We start from the raw sequence: 25,611 nt of genomic DNA on the forward strand, positions 1-25,611 counted from the left end.
ATTTATAAAAAAAAACTAAAGGACCTGAGAATATATAAAAAAATTTCAAATTTTTATTTAAAACCAATAATACGATGTTCACATAGAGTAATATATAATTAAGCCAATCCAATGAAATTGAGAATGTGAAATTACGGGAGAATATTTTCACTATTAACACAAAATTAATTTGATTAGATAATAGTTTAATATTCATTGCTTTTTTTTCATCGAATTAAATGATGAGAAAAATCGCAATATAACAAGTACTATATAGTAGTATTTTTCTTGCGTAAGAAGTATCCTATTTAAAACCGGTGGCTGATGAACAACGATGGGGAAAATTTTTGAATCTTGAAATAGGAAACAAGCATCATATCTACTAAATAATCACAGAAATTTGAAACAGGAAGCAATTAAGCATCATATCTACTATCTCCGATCCTTAATATAAGACCTTATTTGACTTTTATTTTGGTCGTAAATATAAGACCTTAATCCACTTTGTCTCTTATATTTATATATTTTTTTCCAAGATAGTCCTTCTAATAATGGTAGTTCTAGCCAATATACTTAATTAATGAGGATATTTTGAAAAAGACAACACCTATTTATTATAAATAACTAACTTAATTAATATCCTCAAATTAGTCAACTAACTTTTATAATTAGGACTGGAGGTAATATTAATCAAGACTAAATAATTAAAGGAATCAATATAGGATTCAATAATCAATGCTGTTTCAACTTTCAAGGAGAGTGTTGAATGTTGATCCTCAACCTTAGACTCACTATTTCAGACATTTTTGGTTTTTTTCCCCCTAGTTTTCAATTAGAACTTCATTTTTTTTAAAAAAAAAAAGATAGTTAGATAATTTATCACTATTTTATTATACATCGATATATATATATATATATATATATATAAGCCTATGCTTATCCATCCTAAATATAAGATTTACTTTAGGGAAAATTACACACAGGTCCCACAGAAGACAATTAATTTAGAAAAAATCCCTGAAAATCCCTAAATGCTTCCTAAGTCCCCAGTGACCTTCGGATAATTAGTTTCAATTGTGATATTACCTACTTACCCCCATTAATTTGAGTATGACTAATTTGCCCGCCTTAAACCCTTGGGACCACCTTCTTGGCATTTCCACCTTTCTGTTACAGCACAAGCAGCTTCACATCCATCGTCGGCAAGCTTCACTCACACTATTGGCGAGCTTCGTACCCCATCATCGATGACCTTCGCACACTACTACTAGTGAGCCTCGTGGGTCCCATCATCGATGAGCTTCGCACCCCACTGCTGGCGAGCCTTGGGGGTGCCATCATTGATGAGCTTCTCACCCCATTGCCAGCAAGCCTTGCACCCACCCACAGATTTGGTGATTACTTGTTCTTCAATTTGCGACTGCTAGTGTTAGCAACGAAACAGAGCTAATGAACTGAGAAAGGAAGAGGCTACTGACTTACCATCTCCAGATTGAAGGGTTGTTTTTTCTCCTTTTATGTGAGATTTCTTCTCCCTTCTTCTGCATTTACTTCACCATTTTGTCTTCTCCCTTATACTGCCGGCATTTGTTGTGCGTGCTAGGAACCTAAAGTATTTTTTTTTTTTGTGTGGTTTGTGGTTAGCATGGTCTTTGGAATTAGTGTTAAGGATGAATTTAGTCATATTCTAATTTCTAATGACATATTCACCTCGCTTTGTTTATGGAGGAAGATAATGGGGATGGATGTCATGGCCTCTGGACCTAAAAGAAGTGATCTTCATATTTATTCTATTGCAATAGTGAAATCAGAAAACCGTTGAAATTTGTTGAAATTTATTTTCATATTGTGGAAGGCGAACAGTATTTTGATTAGAGTTGCATCTATTCATGCTACGTTGACTCTAATGATTGAAGTTGACGATGGACTTGTATATGAAGCACTAGATCTTTCTACTGATTCGAGACAACCTTCTATAGAATAGTGGCAACATTGCTAAATCCACATGTTAGTCATTTAAAAATAGCTCAAACTCATTGTACTTAATGCTTTTATCAAGAGACTGAGGATGCCAAAGTTAGTAACTTGTAACAATATTTTTATTTTTAAGGATTGATTTACACATTTGCTAATTTCAAGGACTAAAGTTGATTAAACATGCTAGTATGGGACCATGTTATTAATGTACTCTAACGTAAGCCATGGATTGATTAACTGTATCGTTCCAAAGACAAATAACCCCTTTTTTAAAGTGACAAGCAGTTGGAAAGTTATAATGTGATGACAGTAATTTTTTTTCTTTTTGCAGTTTAACAAAATGGCTAAAAAGAGTAATAGTAGAGATGGACAAAGGCCTAAGAACTTCTCTGGATATATACTATTTGCTAAAGAATTTTATGAGAAGAACAAGAAGAAGTTCAAGTATTTTGAAGAGGTTACTAACTCTGTGAAAAAGGCTTGGGGAAAGTTAACAGAATAGGAGAGAGAATAATATAGTGAAAAGGCTAAAGAAATAAGAGTCCCACCGAAAGGGAAGAATTATATTGTTCCCTTCCACACACGATGTGCTCTGGGACAATTTATGGAAGTTTCCAAGCACTTAAAGAAAAAGACAGATGAGATGAAAAGGCTGAAAAGGATTGGTCAAATTTATAGAGATTTTTATGGTGAATTGATTATGTATTTGACCTTGTAAGTAAGAAAATATCAATTCGAGGGAAAACGCATGAAATGGGGCCCGAAGATGTAAATCAATTAATGGGCCTACCATTTAAGGGATAAGAAATTAAAATGAATGTGGAGAATAAAGATAAAACATTTAAGGAATTAAGGAGTGACTACGGGAAAGTGCCTTACAAAACAATAGGAAGATGGTTGATTAAGGGAAAAGAGGATGAAAAGTTTGAATTACTTTTTGTTATGTATGCATTAAGAGTCCTCTTGTGTTCTGGCTCTAGTGTATGGGTGAGTGATAAAGTGTTGAAGGTCATGGTGGTGACAAATGATAGTTTAGGACACTATGATTGGAGTAGCTTTGTTTTCAAAGAATTTTGCAACTCAATTGCAAAGTTCAAGAAAGGAAAAGCTTATGGGACAAAAAATATGGGAGGTTGCTTGTACTTCTTAATGGTAAGTGTGAGTATGATTTATTTACTTTGATGTTAGTTGTATTGTCAATGTGCTATGTATGTTGTAATTGGTTGCTCTGTATGTTGTCATTTACTACTCTGCATGTTGTCATTCGTTGGTATGTATACTGTCAACTGCTTATGTGTACGTTGTGATTGGCTCGTGTGAAGGTTGTTATTGTCCTGTGTGCAGGTTGTCATTGGCCTCTATTGGTTTGTCACTTGCTTATGTATAGGTTGTAATTACCTACTGCTCTTGTTGTCATTCGGTTTAGTGTAGATTGTCATTGGTTGTTGTGCATGTTGTGAATGGCATAAATATAAGTTGTGATTGCCTGATGTGTAGGTTGTGACTGTATGCTGTGTATGTTGTCATTCAGTTTAGCGTGGATTGTCATTGGCTACTATTCAAGTCATTGGCCTCTGTTGATTTGTCACTTGCTTATGTATAGGTTGTAATTGCCTGCTGTTCATGTTGTCATTCAGCTTAGCGTAGGTTGTCATTGGTTGCTATGCATGTTATGAATGGCACAAATGTAGGTGGTGATTGCCTTATGTGTAGGTTGTGATTGGCCGCTGTGTAGGTTGTGATTGGCCACTATTTATGTTGTTAATGGCGTCTCTGCATGTTGTTATTGTTTTATAGCTAAGTTATCATTTACTTGATATGCAGATTTATTGCCTACAACACTTTCCTTTGGGCAAAGAAAAGGCCGTAAAAAATGAGAATGCTATTAGCTATTGGGATGAGGAAAAAGTGAAGGCAAGAGTAAAATCAGAAAATAATAGTAATAGAGACATACTACATGGCGTTATGAATGTCAGTAAGGCTTCATCTAGTACATCTAATACAGAAATAAAGGTAACCCACCCTGTAAGTAAATCATCTCGAGCTTATTTTGGTGCTATGTACAATTTGGAGTAATGATTACTTTCATTACTATTATTTTATAGGAAATAAAGAGAACTTATGAAAGGTTGGTGACCATAGTTGAAGGGTTGGTGTCGATAATTAGAGAAGAGTTGGCTTCCCTGTAGTTAAGGTTAATGGATAAGATTGAGAAGGAAGATGTGGTGGAAGCAGTAAGTAGCGAAGATGATAAAGAGAACGCAGCTAAAGATGAAGAAACTGGCGGAGAAGGTAAAAGAAGACCAAAAGATTCAATTCTATCACAAGAGGAAGAACAAAGTGAACCAAAAGAAGATGATAAATAAGAGGAAAAAAGTGCTCCGCATGAAAAACAAAGTAAATCTCAAGATAAAGAGAAAGGAGAAGGGAGTGAACCAGAGAAAGATGATAAAGAACAGGACAAAAGTGCTTCGCATGAAGAAGAGAGTCAATCTCAACCTGAAGAGAAACGAGAAGGGAGTGACTCTGGATCAAAGGATGATAGAGAAGAAAAAACTATAAACAAGTCTAGTGATGCAGCAGCAAAAGAGGATAAGGGTTTAGGCAATGATGAGGAGGGAAAGGATGAAATGAACAAGGAAGTACAAGGGCAAAGGAAAGTAAGAAAATCAACACGGGTGAGAAGCCGTGCAATCAAATCTCCATGGTTAAAGGAGGTAAAAAAAGCCGTGCCAAGAGAAAACTTGATGAGAAAGAGGAATTATTTCAGATGTGCATAGCAAGATGTGATGAAGATGAAGGTGGCAAGTAAGTGTTGGGACTGATTGTAATTGGGACAACTGACTGACTATAATTTTACACATACAACTTTTGTGCTGGTTGTTCCTTTTGTTGTAGGTATATTGTAGAGATGTATGGTTCCTTCCTGACACGTGTTGAGCTTTGCTGCCTACAAGACAGGAAATAGATGAACGACAGGGTAAGATAGTTGTTTACATAGATATAGAACTAGCGACGTCATTATGATTATGAATAATTGCTTGTATCTATGATATAGTTCATGTCTATGGTGGTGAGAACTTTAGTAGGAGATGAAAAGGAGAACTCTAGTCGTGTTAGTAGGCACATTTTTTCACGCGAGTTAATGCAAACAATAGCCGTTAATCCTCTTAGGTGGAGCCCAGAAAAACATAAACATGAAATCTTACCGGAACACATAGGATATAATATTAGAGAATGTGACTTCACATTTGGTCCCCACCCTTTTCAATTACTATTAGTTCTGTTATGTGATGGATATAAGAACCATGTGTTTCTATGCCCTTGACTCTTTAGTAGATAATTTGACCATATTGAGATTATAAAAAGAGGAATAAGATTCAATCAAAATGGGGAAGAAACCAAAAAGGAAGCAAGGGAAAAGGAAAGGACAGATAGATTCTAAGCAATTCATGGCAACAGGATTGTATGCACAACTTTTTATTCATTCTATAACTTGTTAATGCATTATGTTTGCTTGTTTGCTTAACTATCTTGGTTGTTAATGTCAGTTGATTACCTGTCATTCGCTACTGTGAAGGTTGTTAATGCTTCCTAATAACTTGTCATTCATAATTATCAAACTTGTTCCTTCTTTTTGTTTCTTTTTTGCAGAGAGATTGTTTCTGCCAAGTGCTTCATGTACTGAAGCTAGCACTATTTGCGGAAGAGAATAAAATTGACAAGCAAGTCACATGGATAAAAGTTTATGTACGATCTGACACATGAGTTGTTGTTCTGCACAACAAGTGCTTGTGTTTCAGCTTTTGGGAGCTAATGTTCATTGACTAAAGTGCTAGTTTTTCCATTACAGGGACTCTTGTGGGGTTTATTTTTTGAGCTAGTTACAAATGTGAGATGGCACTGAGTATGGTGATGACGGCTACACAATACCTAAGTACTCCTCTCAAGAAATCTATGACTTGAAGGTTGGATGCTTGTGGTAGCTTGTAACTCATCGAAACAATCTACATGGTGATCAAGTGCTGTCTTTGCTACGAGAAAACCCCCAAAACAAGAGAAAGAAATAAATGACGAGCATATATTGTGCTTAGTTTTTTTTATTTGACAGCATAATGACATCTGAACATAAAGTTCACATTTTGTTCTTTTCTTTGACCATGTAATGACAACTGGATGTTAAGATATGTTAATGTGTATTAATATCCTTTACTGGTTATGAAGTTTTTGTAATGGCATTCATGTGTTTTAATCATATCTAGAAATGCAGACTAAATAAAACTAGAATAAACAATGGTAACCATGATGACATGATAAGCATATATCACAGTCCTCTCTACCACATCCATTTATAACCTCAACGGGGGTTGTTGATAACCCGAAGAGAAGTGGTTAACAACCTTAGCAGTACCCCTAACAACTCCCTTTGTGGGATACCACAGCTCCTAACTGAATTATATTATCAACATATATAATGACCTTAACAAAAAAAGTTAGGGGCATTTTAAAGTCATTAATAGCTTTAACTGAACCAAATATGATTACAACAAATTTTTATTACAGCAATTCATTTACAACCTCAACGGGGGTTGTTGACAACTCAAAAAGAAGTTGTTAACAACCTTCTCCATACCCCTAACAACTCACGCTGTGGGATGTCACAGCCTCCACATAACATCAAATTATAACTAAATCATATCATGTTACAACTTTAACACAACTTGGGATGGGTTAAGAAATCATTAAACACTACAAGTAGGAGAAATTGTCACTTTATATCAATATCATAATTTAAACTACCAATGACAACCTTCATGGCATTTGATAACAAATCCATTACAACCTATTGACAATTACATCAAAATAAAGATATGATCTTATATCAGATTACAGCCAGATGTCATTTACCACTTGATATATATATGTATAATGTAACTACACTAAATTTACAACCCATTCAAGAAAGCATACGGGTTACACGTGTGGATAATGATAGACAACTTGAGATGTAGGCTATGACATTTACAAAAAAATTCTGTCACAAGCATTCACAAAAAGAAATATAAACAAGCCACCAACAAAGCTCTACTTAGATTAGGGTTCTAGCAAGTCTTCACAGTGTGGCCTGACTCATGGCATCTTTCACAATGGTAAAGTTTTTTGCTTTGAAATTGAGATTCAATCCTTCTTTTTTTTTGGCCTTCCTGAGGATCTTTTAGTGATTGGTGGTTGTAAAAATGTTCCTGTCATCATCTGCATAACAGTAAGAGCTTCAGGACGTGGATAATCATGTGTTACAATTGCCCTCATACTATTTGCATATATTTTCTCTTAGGCAAACAATTTATAGCAATCATCTACAAATGCATAAACACTATCGTGAAGTAACTTTATTGTGGCACATGCATGAACACAAGGTACTCTGCTCATTTGCCATGCTAAATAGGTGTATTTGTGTGTCATTAGATCAACGGTTACACAAATTATTCTAGTAGGAGATGTAGTATGAACTTGCACTCGATTATCTCCACAATATACACTATGCATGTTCTCCGCTCTTGTTACTTTTTCTTGTAACTTGGACTCAATATTTGGCCCAATGCTATTTCTCCAATTTCCCATTGCCATTTTGCTTGTAACCATCTTCTTCGCTAATTTCTCTATATGCCCATGTATGAGAACTAACACATTATGCTTCCTCTCCTTCAAAATTCAGGCATTAAATGACTTCGCAACATTAGTGGTGATATTATCCTATCGTTTAAACAGAAATTTTCTTAAAGCCCATCGATCTACATCTCCTTGAGTCTCAACCCAATCAGCTAATTATGGACAAAATGATATAAGTTTTCCCATTGCAGTAACATATTCATCCTTAATCCTTGCGTAGGTGATTCCATCTAGCATTTTCAATGCGACCTCCTTCGAAGTACTTGAAACTCATCCCTTACCTAGGTTAATTTTTAAATAATGTGTTCTAAAATTTTCTTTCACATACCTGTAGCAAAAAAACATGTCTCTCGCCACTAAATATTGTCCACATAGCACCTATAATAGCATTATTCCGATATGAAATTATCATTGTCTCTACTGATCTTGTGATTTCTTTGACATTTTGGAGAAATCAAGCCCAATCATCATATATCTCCCTACTAATTATAGCATAGGCTAATGGAAATAGTTCATTATCTGCATCATATACATTAGTTGAAATCAATGTCCCCCTATAAGGACCACTTAGATGACATCCGTCTATATAAAGTATATTTCGACACCCTTCTAAAATTCCATTAATTGAGCATCCATAAGCAATGAACACCCTCTCAAATCTGTTACTATCCAACCCTTTCCATTGAGCAATTGTGATTGGATCAGTTTCAATAAGCCTTCCACAAATCCAGGGAATCACTATGTATGAATCCTCTGCATAATCATGTATTTCTCTCAATGCTCTTTCTCTACTCCTGTATGCTTGACTATAATTCAGTCGCACCCCATATTCTCTGTACAAATCTCTTCTAATTTCATTAGCATTCTTGTCTATATTACACCTTAAAGAATCTATCATGATTGATGATGTTAAGTTTGACCTTCCAGAGTGAGATACAACTAAGCTATCTTGTACATAATACACATGCTCACTTTTTAATGTTTTTATTATTAAGAACTTAGAACCTTGTCTTTGTCTTATTGAGTATGTATCCATGTACCATGGTCATCCCTCCGCTATACACTTCACAATGGTCTTTTGTTGATTGTTCTTTACAAATTTGTATGAAAACTTCTCAGCAATGCTGTACCTATATAATGCTTGCCTATAGGCCATTGCATTAAGAAAAATTTGTCTTTCTCCAATAACCAAACCCTTCCATTTTGTTGAATTCATTTATGAAATTGGTGTTGACATAACAATGATAGTGGGTCTTTACTAACCACATTGGGTGGAGATATAGACAATGCATTTGAACCTCCAAACAAGTCTTCTATCCCACATAACAGGATAGGTTATGGGATCATTAATGACAACCTTTGATCACTGTAATAACAACTTTTGCACGACAATTGACAATAGCCAACATTACTTTAAAATTTAAATAATACAACTTATACATGTTGCTCTTTTATTGGAACATCCCTTGTTAGTTGTGAATTTTGATCTCTATTTTCTCCTATATTACATGACCACTGTCACCATTAAAGTTAATCAAATGTTCCACTGCTTCATCATCTACAAGGTCCACAAATGTATACTCATCAAAGGTTACTATGAATTTCATAACTATTCCATTACTTTTTTCTTCAAACAATTAATGCTACCATTGTTCTAAAGTCTTCATATGATGTCCCTTCCTTTATCATTCTTGTTCTCACACCACCTCCAACATACTGTGTTTCACCTTCTACACCATTAATAAATTTGTCCCCCTATATGGAGGTAACAAAACAAATGCTTCTCACTTGAAGTTGCCATCCTTCATATCAACCTGTCACAATCACTCGTTGATAACAAGTCATACGGTTATATTAACAACTTTTGATGTACCCATTAACAAGACATTTAACCATCACATTATAGGGATTATAGCAGTAAAAATCTATCATTTTCATTCATTTTCATCAGCAACACAACATTAATCATTGAAAAACAAAGCATCATTCACCGAAAAACAGAGCATTGCTTTATAACCCCAGCCACACATAACAAAACCACACCTAAGATGATTAAAACCACAAATGACTAAAATGAGCCTCCCTTGATAGTTCAAGTGGGTTAAATCATATCCTTAATACCTACACACCCATAGCCAATCAAGTTTTCAAACCAACATTAAACTTGAGACTGGTTATGTACAAAAGAAGAGAAATGTTGTTAATGATAAGACCTACAAAGAAGATGAAGAAAAAATATAGCTTGTTTGGAATAATAGAGCACCAGCGCAGACCTCCATTCCTTCTTTCAAAAGCATCTCTTCCTCATGCATGCATAAAAATCCAACGCACTAACTGAAGCCTTTCTCTCTGTTTTTTTCTTTTTCAATTAGTGAGGGCAAAACAGACTTTTCACAATTTTAATTTTTTGCTCTAAGGTCCCTGGGAACTTAGGAAGCATTTGGGGATTTTCAGGGACTTTTTCTAAATTAATTATCTTCTGAGGGACCTGTGTGTAATTTTCCCTTTACTTTATTATGTAATTTGCAATACAAAGTGAATCTTATATTTATAGTTAGAAGTTAAAACTGAAGGTTGTAATTAATTAATTTTGTTATGCATGTTTTCTTAGAGACATTTAAATATGATATATTTATAATTTTTTCATTAATTTTTATTGAGAGCATTTTTTTAGCTGAATATTGAGAGTATTTTTAAAATAAATTAAATTAAAATTAAATTTTTTTCCTATATATATCAAGGTATTAAAAACCAGACTGGTTATTGAACCGGTCAATATAGTGGGTCAAGGGTTAATGGGTCAGACCAAAGTTGAACCGGAGTCAGACCAGAGTTGAACTGGGGTCAGACCAGAATTAATTAAAAAATATAATATAAATAAAATCTATAAAAATATTTATATTTGATTGTAAAAAGTATTTTAATAAATATGATATTTGTAATATCATATTAAAAAAACACATATAAAGTATATGTTATCATAAAGAATGGAACTTTCACGCTCCTTGTCCTCTTTTCTTTCTCCGAACCTCCCTTTTCTTTATTTAATCTTCTATATATGTTTATATATAATCAATATAAAGTAATAACGTAATAAAACAATGGAAGAGTGAATGTGTCATACGTATAATTATATATATAAAGGAAGTTACATCCACAATTTCAAAAAGTAAAAAGAAAGGACAAAATGGTACTGGAAGGCTAATGTCATAAGCTGCTGTATAATTAATGCTATTATTTTCTAGAGATTCTCAATATCCTTCTTTTCTTCTTCCTCCCTCCATGCTGCCTGGTTAAGCATGCTCTTTCAAGAAAAAAAAACAAAGAAGCAAAATTAGATCTTGAAATCTCCCTCTAACACACTCAAATCTCACCGAATGTTATCACCTTCACCTCTATCACCTCCCTCTTCTCTCTCAAGTTCTTGTGATCTGTGAACTCCTTCATCCTTGTCTCCCCTAGTCATTCTCACTCAGATATCGGTCCCAACAGCTGACTTTCCTTGCCTCCAGCATCGCTGTCACTGCCGATAACGACTCTTACCTCCATTGGCTCTCTCATACGCTGGCTACACATGCTTTATTTCTTTTTTCTCTCATCTACTGTATTTTTCTTCTCTTCTTCTTCTCATTTCTTCCTTTTCTTTACCTGTGAACTTTCTTTATTTTCAAAGTTTTAGCATCTTTCTGGCCATTTAAAAGTGACCCAGGTTACCCGCTCAACCCAACGGGTTATCCAGTTTATAACTGATTCATACCAGTTTGACCGATTTTACATTGGTTCAGAATAATCCTATTTAGACAATGAACCAAACTGGAAAAGTGGCCGGTTCGCCAGTTTCTAACCTGAACTGGCTAGTCTGGTCTAAGTTTTCAAACCATGATATATATGCTTTTAATAAAATTTAAAAAATATGTAACTTACTCGATTCTTATATGTAATGTGGATAAAGGTAAGTTGTCTAATTGTTCTCAACTTTATATATCAAAATTAATCGATGAATGACAATTAAACATTTTGACTTTTCCCCATAAATCATCCATATAACAAAATTTAACAAGTAGGTCGAAATACTCTTAAGCTATAAATAGTGCAACTTATTTTCTAAACTCCATGCAAAGCACATGCACTACTACAGAATGTGAAATACTTGACGCATCATACTTGACGGTTATAAAAAAAACCGTCAAATAAGATTAAAATTTGATGGTTTTATAGGAACAGTCAAATAATTGAGGAATACTTGACAGTTCCTTCTAGAGCCGTCAAATATTCTCAATGAATACTTGACCGTTCTTCAAGGAACCGTCAAGTATTTCTGAAACATATTTGATGGTTTCCCTATAACCGTCAATGTGAATAATAATTGACAGTTTTTATGTATAACCGTCAAATATTTCTTGGACATATTTGATGGTTATATTGAAAAACCGTCAATTATTGTCTTTTATAATCCTTAACCCTGTTTCATTTTGTTGTAACTCGGTTTAAAATTTCAGGCACCATTCTCTTCCACACGCCCTGCTCAGACCTCCCAGTACTCTAATATGCCATCCCCATATTATTTTCAAACTTTTCCTGTTGTTTTTGTAGTTCCTTGTCCATCATTATCGCCCTCTGTACTGTGGTCCTCCTGTATCATCGTTGCCCTCTGTGGTCCATTTCTTCTCTTTTGCAATCGGCGAGCATTATCATGTTTTGTTCGCAATCTGTTCTCCAGATTTTATTATTTCAGGTTGGTTGTGTTCTTCTTTAAAATCACTAATTTGATTTTGTGGTTTCTTCTTCCTTAGCTCTTGTTGCATTTTTCCTGATGTTAGCAATGTATAGTGGTGAAATAGGATCATTTTCTTCTCAAGACATTTTACTTTTTTTCATCATGTGGAAATTAGAATTAATTCTTGTTTATCTACTTTTATCCATGTGGGGTGGAAAGAAACGTTTGTATTCAGCTACAAAGTTTATTTTGTATACTGCAGGAAGTTAGTCTTCATCTCATGATTGTAGGAAAATGAATTGGAAAAAAATTTGGTTTGTTCATAAGTTTTTTCATCTCGCATGAGCTATTGGTTTATGGGTTGAATGGGACCATTGCTTTGCATTTAAGTATTGCTTATTTTTGGTTTGTGGAAGCTTAATGTGGGCTTTGTAGAGGACTTTCTATATGTTAGTACCTAAAAGTACATAACTAGTTAGATTAATTGCCTTGCTGGCTATATGCGAGGATTTAATAACAATTAGTGTAAAAAAGAAGTCATTGGGGTCATATGTTTTCTATTTTTGCCATAGATTCTTTGTTTTTGTAATTGAAATTAACTTGAGGGCCTTATGTTTTATATTTTTTCAAATTTAGATGTTGTTATTGAAATTGCCTTACTGTTGATTTGCTGTTTAATACTTTATTTGAAGTCAAATAGAAGCCATTATGCTATCAATTTTTTTCCACATAGAATAGCACATTAGTAGTAGTAGAATATTTTTCAAATTGAAGTCAAAGTAAATTTTTGTTGAATTACTAGTTGTTAACAACTAGAATTACTAGTTCTTAATAAGTAGAATTAAAGAGGGATAAATGTGATCAATAGTGCCTCATGTATTGACTTCCTATTTTTGTTTAATTCTCACAATATCCTTGAGTTGCTAATCACATTTTCCTCTAAATGATTCATCTTAGTTGGGGACCATGGGTAAGGAATGAATGTCCATTAATCGTCTATCAAAGGAATATTGGCATGCGGTAGAAGATTTTATTAAGTTTGCGGTTAAGCATGCCGATGATCATAGTAGGATTATTTGCCCCTGTCTTAAGTGTTGCCTTTTAAAGTGGCTTTCACCATCCGATTGTGAGAGCTACTTAATTACCAATGGAATTGATTAAAGTTATAAGTGCTAGACAAAGCACGGAGAGACAAGAGATATGACTAATAGTAGTCAAGGGCATAGTAAAAGTTATGGATCATTTAATTTTGACACAAGTACATGTGAAGCTGACCTTCTTGAGGATATGACGAATGCTATTGAATGAGAACTTGATAATTGTCCTCAAATGTTTGACAAATTGAAGTGTGATGCTGAGACACCTCTATATGAAGGTTTTACCGATTTAACAAAATTGTCTGTAGTGTTGAAATTGTATAATTTGAAGGCAAGAAATGGATGGAGCAACACAAGCTTCACAGAATTACTTTTACTTCTTAAGCAAATGCTACCGAAAGAAAACAAGCTTACAAGCAAAACGTACGATGCAAAGCAAGTGTTACGCTCTGTCGGCCTCAGCTATCAGAAGATACATACTTGTCCCAATGATTGCATTTTGTTTAGGAATGAGTATAAGTCACTAACCAAGTGTCCTAAGTGTAATACATCGTGCTACCAAGAGAATGGGAAGAGCCCAAAGAAGGCATTATGGTATTTTCTCATTGTGCCAAGATTCAAGCGCTTGTATAGTAATGTAGAAGATGCGGGAAATTTAAGGTGGCATGCAGATGAAAGGATTAAAGATGGCATGCTTCGGCATCCTGCTGATTCTCGAGAATGGAAGAAGTTTGATATTGAGTATTCTGAATTTGGGGAAGAAGATAGAAATCTACGCCTTGTAGTAGCCACCGATAGGATGAACCTGTATAGGATGTAAAGCAGCACCCATAGCATATAACCTTCCTCTATGGCTATGCATGAAACGCAAGTATTCGATGATGTCTATGATAATCTCTGGACCAAAACAACTAGGAAATGACATAGATATATATATATATATATATCTAGCCCCATTAGTTGAAGACTTGAAAGTATTATGGGAGAATAGAGTTGATGTATATGATGCATATAAGGAAGACACATTCAAGTTGAGAGCTATGTTGTTTGGCATAATTAACAACTTCCCTACGTATGGTAATCTCTCAAGGTATAGCATTAAAGGGCAACTTGGTTGTCCCATTTGTAAAGAGAGCACAGATTCCATAAGGTTGAAGTATGGAATGAAAAATTCATATATAGGACATCGTAGATGATTGCATCGTGATCATCCTTACTGATGATTTAAAAAATATTTCAATGGGAATTCAGAAGAAGGCAAGGCACCTACACCGTTGATTGGGGAGGATGTATTTCAAAAGGTGAAAGATATAGATTGTAAATTTGGAAAACCTTTCGCTAGGCATATTGGGGCAAGTGGGTGGAAGAAGAGGTCTATTTTCTTTATCTTGCCATATTGGATAACCCTGAATGTGAGACATTTTCTTAATGCTATGCATATTGAGAAAAACGTATGTGAAACTCTGTTTAGCACATTACTTCATATTCCCAGGAAGACTAAAGATGGCATAAATGTGAGGCTAGACATGGTTGAGGTGGGGATAAGGGAGGAATTGGCACCAGAGGATAAGGGAACTTGAACATTTCTTCATCTGGTAGCTCACACGCTTTCTAGAAAAGAGAAAAGTAGCTTTTGTGAGTTTCTTGCGTAGTAAAAATGCTGAAAGGTTACTCTTCTAACATTAGTAACCTTGTTTCAATAAAGGATTTGAAGTTAAAAGGTTTAAAATCTCATGAATGTCATGTGTTGATGGAAAACTTTATTCTAGTAGCAATACGAGCTATTTTACCTGATAAGATGTGAGTTACGATCACAAAGTTATGTTTCTTCTTTAAGTCTCTTTGCAGCAAAGTGATTAATCCCAGTAAATTGCTAAGATTGCAAAGCCGAATTATAGTTACGTTATGCGAACTTGAAATGTATTTTTCTCTGGCCTTTTTAACATCATGGTCCACCTAACCGTCCACTTAGTTAGAGAGGTCCAATTATGTGGCCCAATGTATTTAAGATAGATGTACCCAGTTCAGCGTTACATGAAAATATTGAAAGGGTATGTGAAAAACCGGAGTTGGCCAGAGGATTATATCGTAGAATGATATATTTGTGAAGAGGCCACTGAATTTTGTACCCATTACTTAAAAAATGCAAGTGATATAGGGGTTCCAGTGTCTTGTCATGAGGAAAGGATAGATGGAGAAGGGATTATGGGAAAAAAAGTTGTAACTATTTCAAACCAACAGTGGGAGCAAGCACATCTATATGTATTGCACAACTCTGAAGAGATTAAAGACTATGTAGACAAGCATATTGATGAGCTTAAGAGGGATAATCTCAATAAACTTGAAAGTTGGTACACCAAAACACACAATAAACAATTTACAGCATAGTTGAGAGAGCACGTGCATGGAAAGTATAATATTGATCCTAATTCTGTTTTGAAGAAATTAAAGTTGTTGGCAGATGGACTGAGCAAACATGTGATTTCTTTCACAAGCTACCCTATCAATAGGTTTACTTTTTAAACCAAAGAGCAAGATGATCAGAGTAAACAGCAAAATAGTGGCATAACTCTTATAGCTAATACGATGCATATATCGAGTACTAAAGATAAAAATCTTATCTATGCACGTATGTCATACTTTGGGGTGATTAAGGAAATTTGGGAGTTGGATTACATTGAATTCAGAGTTCCGGTATTTAGTTGCAAGTGGGTGGACAATAATAATGCATTGAGAATTGATGACTTAGGGTTCATACAATTGGGCTGTTTTTGTGACATCACGTCGTGATAGTCAATTTCAAGTAATAATCCTTGCGTAATTCTAAATTAAATAGTTTGTTTTGTTTAATATATGTATTGTTTAACTAGAATCTTCTTTGTTTTTTTAGGAATTAAGCACCCAAAATAAGGAAAGGGTAAAGAAGAATCAATATCCTTATCGAAAAGGGTGCTTGGGTTATGCGGGCCTCGAGGAAGAGGTGACTCAGAAGGAGGGATCAGATGTCACTGTATCCTGTTAGATGCTGTGGGCATTGGCCAGGCAAAATGAAGACGGCCAAATTGATAATCCTCACGTCAAGGAGGTCGTAGACAAGATGGTGAGTTTTATTCTAAATTAAATAATCCTCACGTTATCAAACATCTCAAAGTATGAATTCTAACAATGTTTCTTGCGCAAGAGAGTTTGTCCCAAGAAGTTTCACAAGGGGCACATTCTGCAGATGACCAGGATATATTGACGAGGGCATTGGGGACTCCTGATCATCCTGGTCTTCTTAGAGGCGTCGGTTATAGAGTCACCAAGAGAGATTACATCGGGTACCGAAAAAAGCCCTGTTTATTGTGCACGCCTTCCCCTGCTGAGTTTATGGAGCTGAAAGAAGAAACGCGCTGGTTAAAGGAGCAAGTTAAAGCGCAAGCACTCCTAATCGAGCAGTTGATTAAGAATCAAGCACCACAGCCGGCTCTGAATCTCAACCCAAGTGGCAAAGACAGTTGCACATTCCCCTTACTACCTAAGGTATAATACTTCTTTTGTTTATATGATTACATTCAATTATTTTCATATCACACTAACATGTCTCCTATGTTAAATCAGGGTGAAGTGGACATTCAGTGTATGGTGGATAGCCCTAAACATCACATTGTTGCAATAGGCCACATGTTCAATTTATCAGGGGAGAGCATGATTCATAATGTGCCTCTCCCTGCTGATCATGTGAGGGTGCAGTTGAACACTACTATTGATCCTAATTATGCCCTCCTGATGCCCACCCCATATGTAAAGACAGTGGCCCAAGCAGTAGGTAGCTTTATTGCTTGGCCTGGCCATCTTCTTATGTTAGGACATCCTTCAAAGGTATATATGTATAGGTTGAAACATTCAGTTGATTTAAAATAAACTCTGTTTTAATTACTAACAGTCTGTCTGTCAGTCTAAGGGGAAGAAGAGCCTATTGGGCGATCACTCATTATCATCGCCACAGAAGCAGCCCTCTGAGCCCGTTCAAACGGTATCATTAAGATTCTGAATATGTCTTAAGGAATATGCAGTTGGGGCCAGATTAGAACATAGCGAGGATTTCATGCTTCTCCTAAAGTTTGAGCCAGAGGTCTATAGTCAACCCACATCAGAGTACGTCACAAATGATGTATTGAAAGAAATTCTGACATATGGAATGGCTAGCAAAAATGCCTGTAACTTTTATATCAGGTATTTGTTAAAACCTTAACTAAATACTTAAGTACTTGAGTATTTATTCTATTGATATCTCTGTTTGTTGATTTAGGTATCTTTTTAAGAACTTTATAGTTCCCAATGGCCTTGATGACAAGTTCAAGATTATTAGCTCCTACACTTTTGCTGGCCAAGGACCTGATATGAAAAGAAAGACTTATCCAGAGACTTGGTGGAGATCTTTATTTCTAGGGCAGCGGGGCCTCAGACTTTGTTTTTGGCTCCTTACTATCAAAGGTACATACGTTGTATACTGAACTTTCTTAAATTCTTTTATTTTCAAATTTTTGTAATTGTTCTAATTGTCTTTCTTATAATTAGGGGACACTAGATGCTAATTGTGGTCAATCCCATAAAGCCGAGGATTTGCTATCTCGATTCTCTTCATGGGGATCCAACCAATCGACCATTTATGGTTTCATTCACTACTACAAAAACTCTAATCGTAGCGCTTATTTTTTTAATTTTTGTAGCATTTTTGAAACGCTACATTAACTCTCGCTACAGAAGGCCCTGGGTATAAGCTGTAGCGCTTTGAAAATGCTATGTTAGGGGGACTTCTCATAGCACTTTAACAAGAAAGCGGTACAGGAAGTTTATACTTCCTCAAGAAAGCGCTACAGGAGGTCTAATAACTCTTGTAGCGCTTTCTCAGCTCCTGAGAAAGCGCTACGGGAGATAATCTCCGCGCTTTCCTGAGAAAGGGCTACCAGAGTATGTCATCTCCTATAGCGCTTTCTTAATAAATTGCTACAGGAAGTTCTACTTCCTGTAGCAATTTATTAAGAAAGCGCTACAAAAAATTTTTCCATAAAAAAATTAATTAGTATTGCGTTTCCAAAACCACATTTACAGAATTTACAGTTAGCAAAATTCAGAGATCAAACAAATATATGCAATAAAATTCTCAGAATATTGCCACTATATATATATATATACTGACAACAGTTGTAAACAAAATGAAACTAATTCTAATTCTACAACGTAACTAAAGCCAAATCATAAAGAAGAAGCAGCAACCCACTTTAGATGAAGAATTGTTCGAACACATATCTACACCACTCTTTAATCACTTCATTTACTTGGTTGTTAGTGTAGTTTGCGCAACGTGCATCTTCATAATATTGCTCAATAATTTAACATAGCCAATTAAAATCACTAAAAATTAAGTATTAGACAATAATTAGTTATTAAACAATATAAAGTGAAAATAAAACTACTTACATTCTCAGGAATAAAAATTTGTTTATAAGTAATAATTTCCTTCATGAATCTCATAATATAATAACCACAATCATTATTATTGGGTTGGAAAGGGCACTGCAACAATACCATCAAATAGTTAAATCAATTTATGAATGCAAATAATTTATTTTCAAAACTTAAGAATTGAAATAAATACCTAAAATTTCTTCCACACATAGCTTTTTGAGGTGTTAGCACCTTTAGAATAACTCAATCTAGCATAACTTCGATAGCCAATCAACGCACTAATAAAATGAAGTTGAGATTAAATTGTTTATTCAGTCTTATTATCTCTGGTCCTTAATATTAATAACATAATAATCTTCTAATAAAAATAAAATAGTATAACAATTATATAATTAAAAGAAAATTCAAAAATATTCGTATATGAACTTATACGAAATATAGAAAAATTCATAAATAAAATAGCATAACAATTATATAATTAAAAGAAAATTCAGAAATAAAATAGCATAACTCTAGCGAACAACATTATTATAAAATATACAAAATATAGAAATTGCATTATTCACAAACCGTGCTCTATCTTTTTTTATGTTTTATGCATACATATATATATGAACTTATAAATTCTAATATGTAATATAGCTACTCTAAACGCAGGCTGCATGTATATATGTATATATAATATCATACAAATATACACATGTACACAAGTATGGGCAGACACTTTATCTACTGAACAACCACATCATATCAAGACAGTCTCTTGGTTGACCATGCTCTAAAGGATCCAAATAGTAAATAAGGAGACCTAAAGGTGCCACTGGATTGATCACAATCAATATCCAATGTTGCCTAAAAATTTTTAAAAATTGTTTAATTAAATCAAAAGTAGCAAAATGATTAACAAATATCATAACTCAAAAGAGTACAACCAATGACTTACCCTGTATTGAACGGTGCTAGAAACAACATATTACAAGTTGCTTTTGTTGAGAAATACTCTTTAGCCATGTTAGATTGAAAATGAATGTCTTTTTTTTCCGGTATGTTGGCCTATCATATAGGGATTGAGAAATGAGAATTGTACTGATCTCTCAATGTCCATCAATACGTCATGGTACAAGTGTCTTCATGTAAAAATGAATAATTAGTACTCAAACTAATAACATTAAATTATAAATAATAAGAATGATGAAATACCTAATCCATATATTAATAGTCGTAGCACCAACCCATCCACAATGAAGTATGTCATTCAGCACATGCCAATCAATATTATCAAATATATCACTTGTGCTGTAGATGTGCCTATCAAACTCTACTTGAATACCATTTCCTTCCCAAAAAAAATTAGGTGCAATCAATTCCAATTGATTACAATATGAGATAATTTGTTTTTGACCTATTTGACTTGCTGATCATGAGCCTTTCTTTTTCGATACACTTGTTGAACCCTTAAAGTGGCTGCCAACCAATTGAATTTGTTTGCTCCTTTGTTGTGTAACCTATAAAAATCATCAAACTAAATCAAATATTTCTAATGAGATATATGAAAAAGTAGTAAAAAAAGGTAAATTTATTAGCTTTTGAAATGGCTCAATAAGACTTATAGGCCATGCAACAAAAGTACCCACAACATCTTTCAGCATTATTTGCTCATCTAGAGTAGGAAATGGTAATTGAGCATCGTCATTGATACAAACATCAATCCTTACAAGGTGTTAACAACATTGTTGTTAACATTGTATACAAACATAAATGGTAATCTAAGGCAATGGTGAATTGTGCAGAATTTCATTACCATTGTTGTTAACAACACCCACAACAATTGCATGCTTAAAAGATTGATCTAAATACAACTTGCAATTTGAGTTTTCCTTAAAAAAAAAAAAAGAAATTCAATAAAAAAGAAATTATAAAGAAATTAAAAATTAAGTAGAAAAAAAACTTGAGAAAATTTACCGGAGAAAGAGGGATTTTAGGAACTGAAGTGCAGCTGTCCTTTACGCAATCACATGTGTGAATACTTGGTCCCACCCCATGTTGTATGTAGCTCTGCAACTGCTCCATTAATTCCATATTTTTTTTGTTTCAATACACAAGTCTATTCAAAAAATTGTTCTTGCATTTGCTGCTTGAAAGAATTCATTTCCTCTTTTAGTTGTGAAATGTCGTTTCTGTTGCAGCACTTTTGGGGTCCAAAATAAGATGTTGGTGTCACTCCAAAACGAACACCCCAAACATGACCAGGGACTTCAAGGACATTTAATGCTCTACTAAGCAAATCATCACGTCCAATACGTTGGGCCTTATCTGGTGATTCTTGTGTGATTGATTGCTAAGACAAAAAAGAATGATAAAATTATTTCTTATAAAATAGAATCATTTAAATAAAAACTACTTAATGGAACATATAATAGTTACACAATACTCTACAACCCTTCTAACTTCGTCATGAACAATTTCACCTTTCTTGTTAGTGCAACCAGCCAGCCACAACACGTGCCGTGATAATTGTGTAGCATTTAAGTTTGATTCCTTTATCTACAAATTATAATTATTTTAAGTTAAAAATTATTCTAACAAATGTTATACACATTAAGCAATTATTAATGCATATACTAGTTTTTCCTCCATCTGTTCATATGCTATTTGTCCTTGTCTATAGCGATATTTCATGTTTATCACTCGGGACTGATTTTTGTCACTTAACTCCTGTTTAGATGAAAATTATTAATATTAACATATGTTAATTACATATAAATTACAGTTGGAAAAGTCTATTATTACCTAAAATTGCCCAGTTGTATGTGACTCCAAAAAGATATCCCATTGTTCTTGATTAATTATATCATCATATAAACTCAGTGGTGTCGGGATGATATTCTCATCGTCATGTCTCATGTAATATTTGACTAAATCAGCACAAAACTTTCTTAGAAGATTGCTAGCTTTCATTAGCATATACCTCTCTCGAGTCTCATCAATATCAAAACAGGACTACAAGAAAAAAACCCTATTTAAGTAGTTGAAGTGTGATCTTATGAGAAAAATAATAAGAATGTTAGAGTAATTAATACTTTACCGCCACTTCATTCCAAACTAAGTTCTTATACTATTTTGGGACTATTCTCCAATTGTCAAATGTACAAGGGACTCTATCTCAAATTGCAGTACCAATAAAACTAGTAAATTTGCTACAATTGGCTCCCATTGGTTGCCCCTTGTAATTCCACTCAATTGGTGACTTGATTCCCTTATTTCTCAACATGATCGACTTAGCCATAATGGTCCTACCACGAGCTACATCATGCTCATATCTCTCTCTTTCAATATGTAAAGGAAGTGGGACATTATCCTCATTCTCTTCAGGAATATCGACATCATCTTCAGGTGGAGAATCCATTTTTCTACAAAATAATTGAAGCAGAAAAAACATCAGTCAATAATGAGAAAGTTGAGAAATGTAAGTAAAATAATTTTAAAATAAAATGAAACATACAAATAAATTTAACAAACTCATGTTCTTTTTCTCTTTCTTGTTTGATTTAAAATTGTATTTCTCTTGAATCTTCTAGTACTTTGAATTGATATATTGATCCAATTTCCCTTTTTATGATCATGTCTAACATATAAGGGTTCACTCTCATCTTCATCTTCATCAACATTAAAATCTTCTGATCCTAATTTCTCAAATATAGGATCATCCGCATCATCTGATTCATCCTTATCTATACTCATGTATTCATTTTCTTCAGTACCATCTTTTTTATGATTTTTGTTTGACGGAAGTACAATGAACTAATTCTTCTTAGCAGGATCTGGAATGAAAAACACTTGTTTTGCTTGAGAGGCTAAAATGAAAGGTTCATCTCTATACACTTGTTTTGGTAGGAAGTTCATTTTTCTCTGGAAGCATGTCTCGTAAAAGTGTAAGCAATGCAGTAAAACTCAAATTACTCTATCCATGACACGCTTTCAAGTTATACAATTGTAATACCGCTAGCAATATTTTGTATTTTGTGCATCCAACATATAATGGTTTTTCTGCATCACTTTTCAACCTCTCAAATAAATTAGGATAATCACGAAGATCCTCTTCAATTGCATTCAGCATTTCTTCAAGACCATTGTCTTCATCAGATATGCTTGTGCCAAACTCATTTGAAGTACCACTTATGCTATGAACTTGATCACTGCATGTATCATAAGTCTCACCATGCCTTGTCTATCGTGTATAAGATTAATCAATTCCATGACACACCAAATGATCTAACAAATCAGGTGGACTAATTCTCTTTCCATAGCAACATGATAAACGTGGACAAATAATCTTTTCTGGATCTTTTGCATGCCTCATTGCAAAACTAATAAACTCTTTCTTGCCGTTTATATATTCCATTGAACATCGATTAGATGACATCCATTTTCGATCCATGTCTTCAACCTATTATAAATAAATAGTGAAGTACATAATTATTATTATATCTCCTAATACTTTTAATATTTTTTTTATTTATCTAAAAATAAAATGGGCAGCATAACGGCTTCAAAATGCAAGTTTTCTGGGTTCAACACATCTCTTTCAACTATAATCAACCAATTAATCCAGCACAACTCAATGATTTTTCACAACTATAAACAACAACAACAATCATATTTGCCAACACATATCAAATCTCAAATAAAAAGCATTAAAAGCTAACAAATTAAATATTTAGACCATTCTAATTTTCATATCTCACAAAACCAAATCACATACAAAACTATGTAAATAGTTGTTTAAATAATGTTTTTTACCTTAAAAATTTTAGCAACATAACAGGCTAAAAATTTCATGGTCCTAAAACCCCTTTTTAACAGTTAATTAAACAATTTATATAGCAAATTTTGTTAATTTTTCACAGCCAATAACAATAGCAATCATATTTGCTAACATATGATTCAACTTAAAATAGAAAATAGAAAAATAAAACTATCACATATTTCCACATGTAATAACAAACTTAAATTTGTAAGCTTTTAAATAATTTAGCTGGAAAAAAAATATTTACAATGTATTGTAAAATGACTTGAATTATATTGAGAGTCCTGCAAAAAAAAAATGAAAGTGTGGAAAGGGAAGAGGGGTAAGGGTAAAGTGAATGGGAATGGGGGTGAATTGGGAAAGTGGGTACGGGAAAGGGGTGGGGACCGTAGATATGGGTGGGGACCATGGGTAGGTGGTGAGATAAGAAGGGGGTGGGAACCATGGGTGGGAGTTGGTATGGGCAAGGGGGTGGGGACGAAAGGTGGGGGTGGCAACAGAGAAGGAAAAGGGAAGTGGGGAGCTTAGGGGAACATTTAGTGGTAGGGATGTATAGGGAAAGGGGCACTGCAGGAAGCTGTGGGGAAAAGGGGTGCTGAAAATGGAGTAGCTAAAGGACGGAGGTCAAGCTGAAGCTGCGAGTTTAGAAAGAGACGGGGAGAGCGAGCTGGAGCTATGGGGTCACAGGAGTAGAGGGCAGTTATGGGTTAGAAAAAGAAAGGGAAAATAGGGAAAAAATGGAGGGAGCCGGGGAAGGCAGAAACACTCCATCGAAAGATGGCGGATTGTGCTTGTAAAAGTGAGTCATCTACTACTGGATGTTGTCAGGGTCTACTGCTGGCATTGTCAATCTAGGTAGTCGTTCTGATGCTTGAGCTGTGGAAATTTCTTCTTCCAGCTGCCTCCTATTGAGGTTAGCCACTACCGCTGCTACCTCTGCTGTAATTGTGGCATCTCTTTTTTGTTCCTGGTAAGCTTGTGTTGCCCTTACCTCTTCAATAATCCTTTGTTGTTGTTCTAAGCGATCCAAAACTAACCATAGCGGATCAAGAGGGACCCTTACATCGTGTCTTGAGGGTCTTTTTGGTGAAGCATTTCATTGGGTTCTAACCGTTATGCTAACTAAATGGATAGCATAACTAAGGAATAAGAAATAAACAACATACGTGGATTTCATTTAACAACATATGCATTCATAATACATCATTCAACCATCAATCATCAGTCACAGCAATATAGTTCAAACATCATAGCCATCTTAGGGAACACACATAACAATCAAACATGCCAGATTAACCTACTACGGTTAGCTGTACCAAAACAAGTCCTACATTAGTGTTACAAAGCTCTAATGTTCTAAAAGTAGTGACTCATAACAACGCTTTCAAGGCTTTGGATATAATCCTCCATGTCTAAACTCGGTATCTTATCCAGGCGACAAAACTCATGCACCCATATGGGTGTATATGGAAGCATTTCTGTCATCGTATAAGTCTAATCTTTAGTATCTAGGTAAGGGTTGCCTGGTCCATGAGTCTGACATAACACCTCCACCCCCTGAAGGTAATCTAGGTAAATGTTTCGGTCTTGCTGGTCTTCATCTTGCCTTATATAAAGTGCCAAAAATTTGAACTTCTTTCTCAATTGTTCCAGATAGTAGATCTCAGGCTTAGGTGGAACTGGGTTAGGTACTACTAGTGCCGGGGGTACTTGTAGTACAACACTAGGGCCAACTGTCACTTGGGTGGGAGCTTGGGAGTAAAAGCTTATTAGGCTTTGTAACATCACACCCTTGAACTTTCGATGCTTAGTTAGGCCTTATGATTAGGTATCCTGGGCTTGCATCACTCTTCCACTCAGTCGGGTCTCCTTTCTTATTAGGGAGAGGTCTAACGTCACTTGGTCCAGCTCCT

Source organism: Neltuma alba, unplaced genomic scaffold (assembly GCF_004799145.2).
Source record: "Neltuma alba isolate B1F8T4 unplaced genomic scaffold, ASM479914v2 tig00000806_pilon, whole genome shotgun sequence".
Lineage (NCBI taxonomy): Eukaryota > Viridiplantae > Streptophyta > Magnoliopsida > Fabales > Fabaceae > Neltuma > Neltuma alba.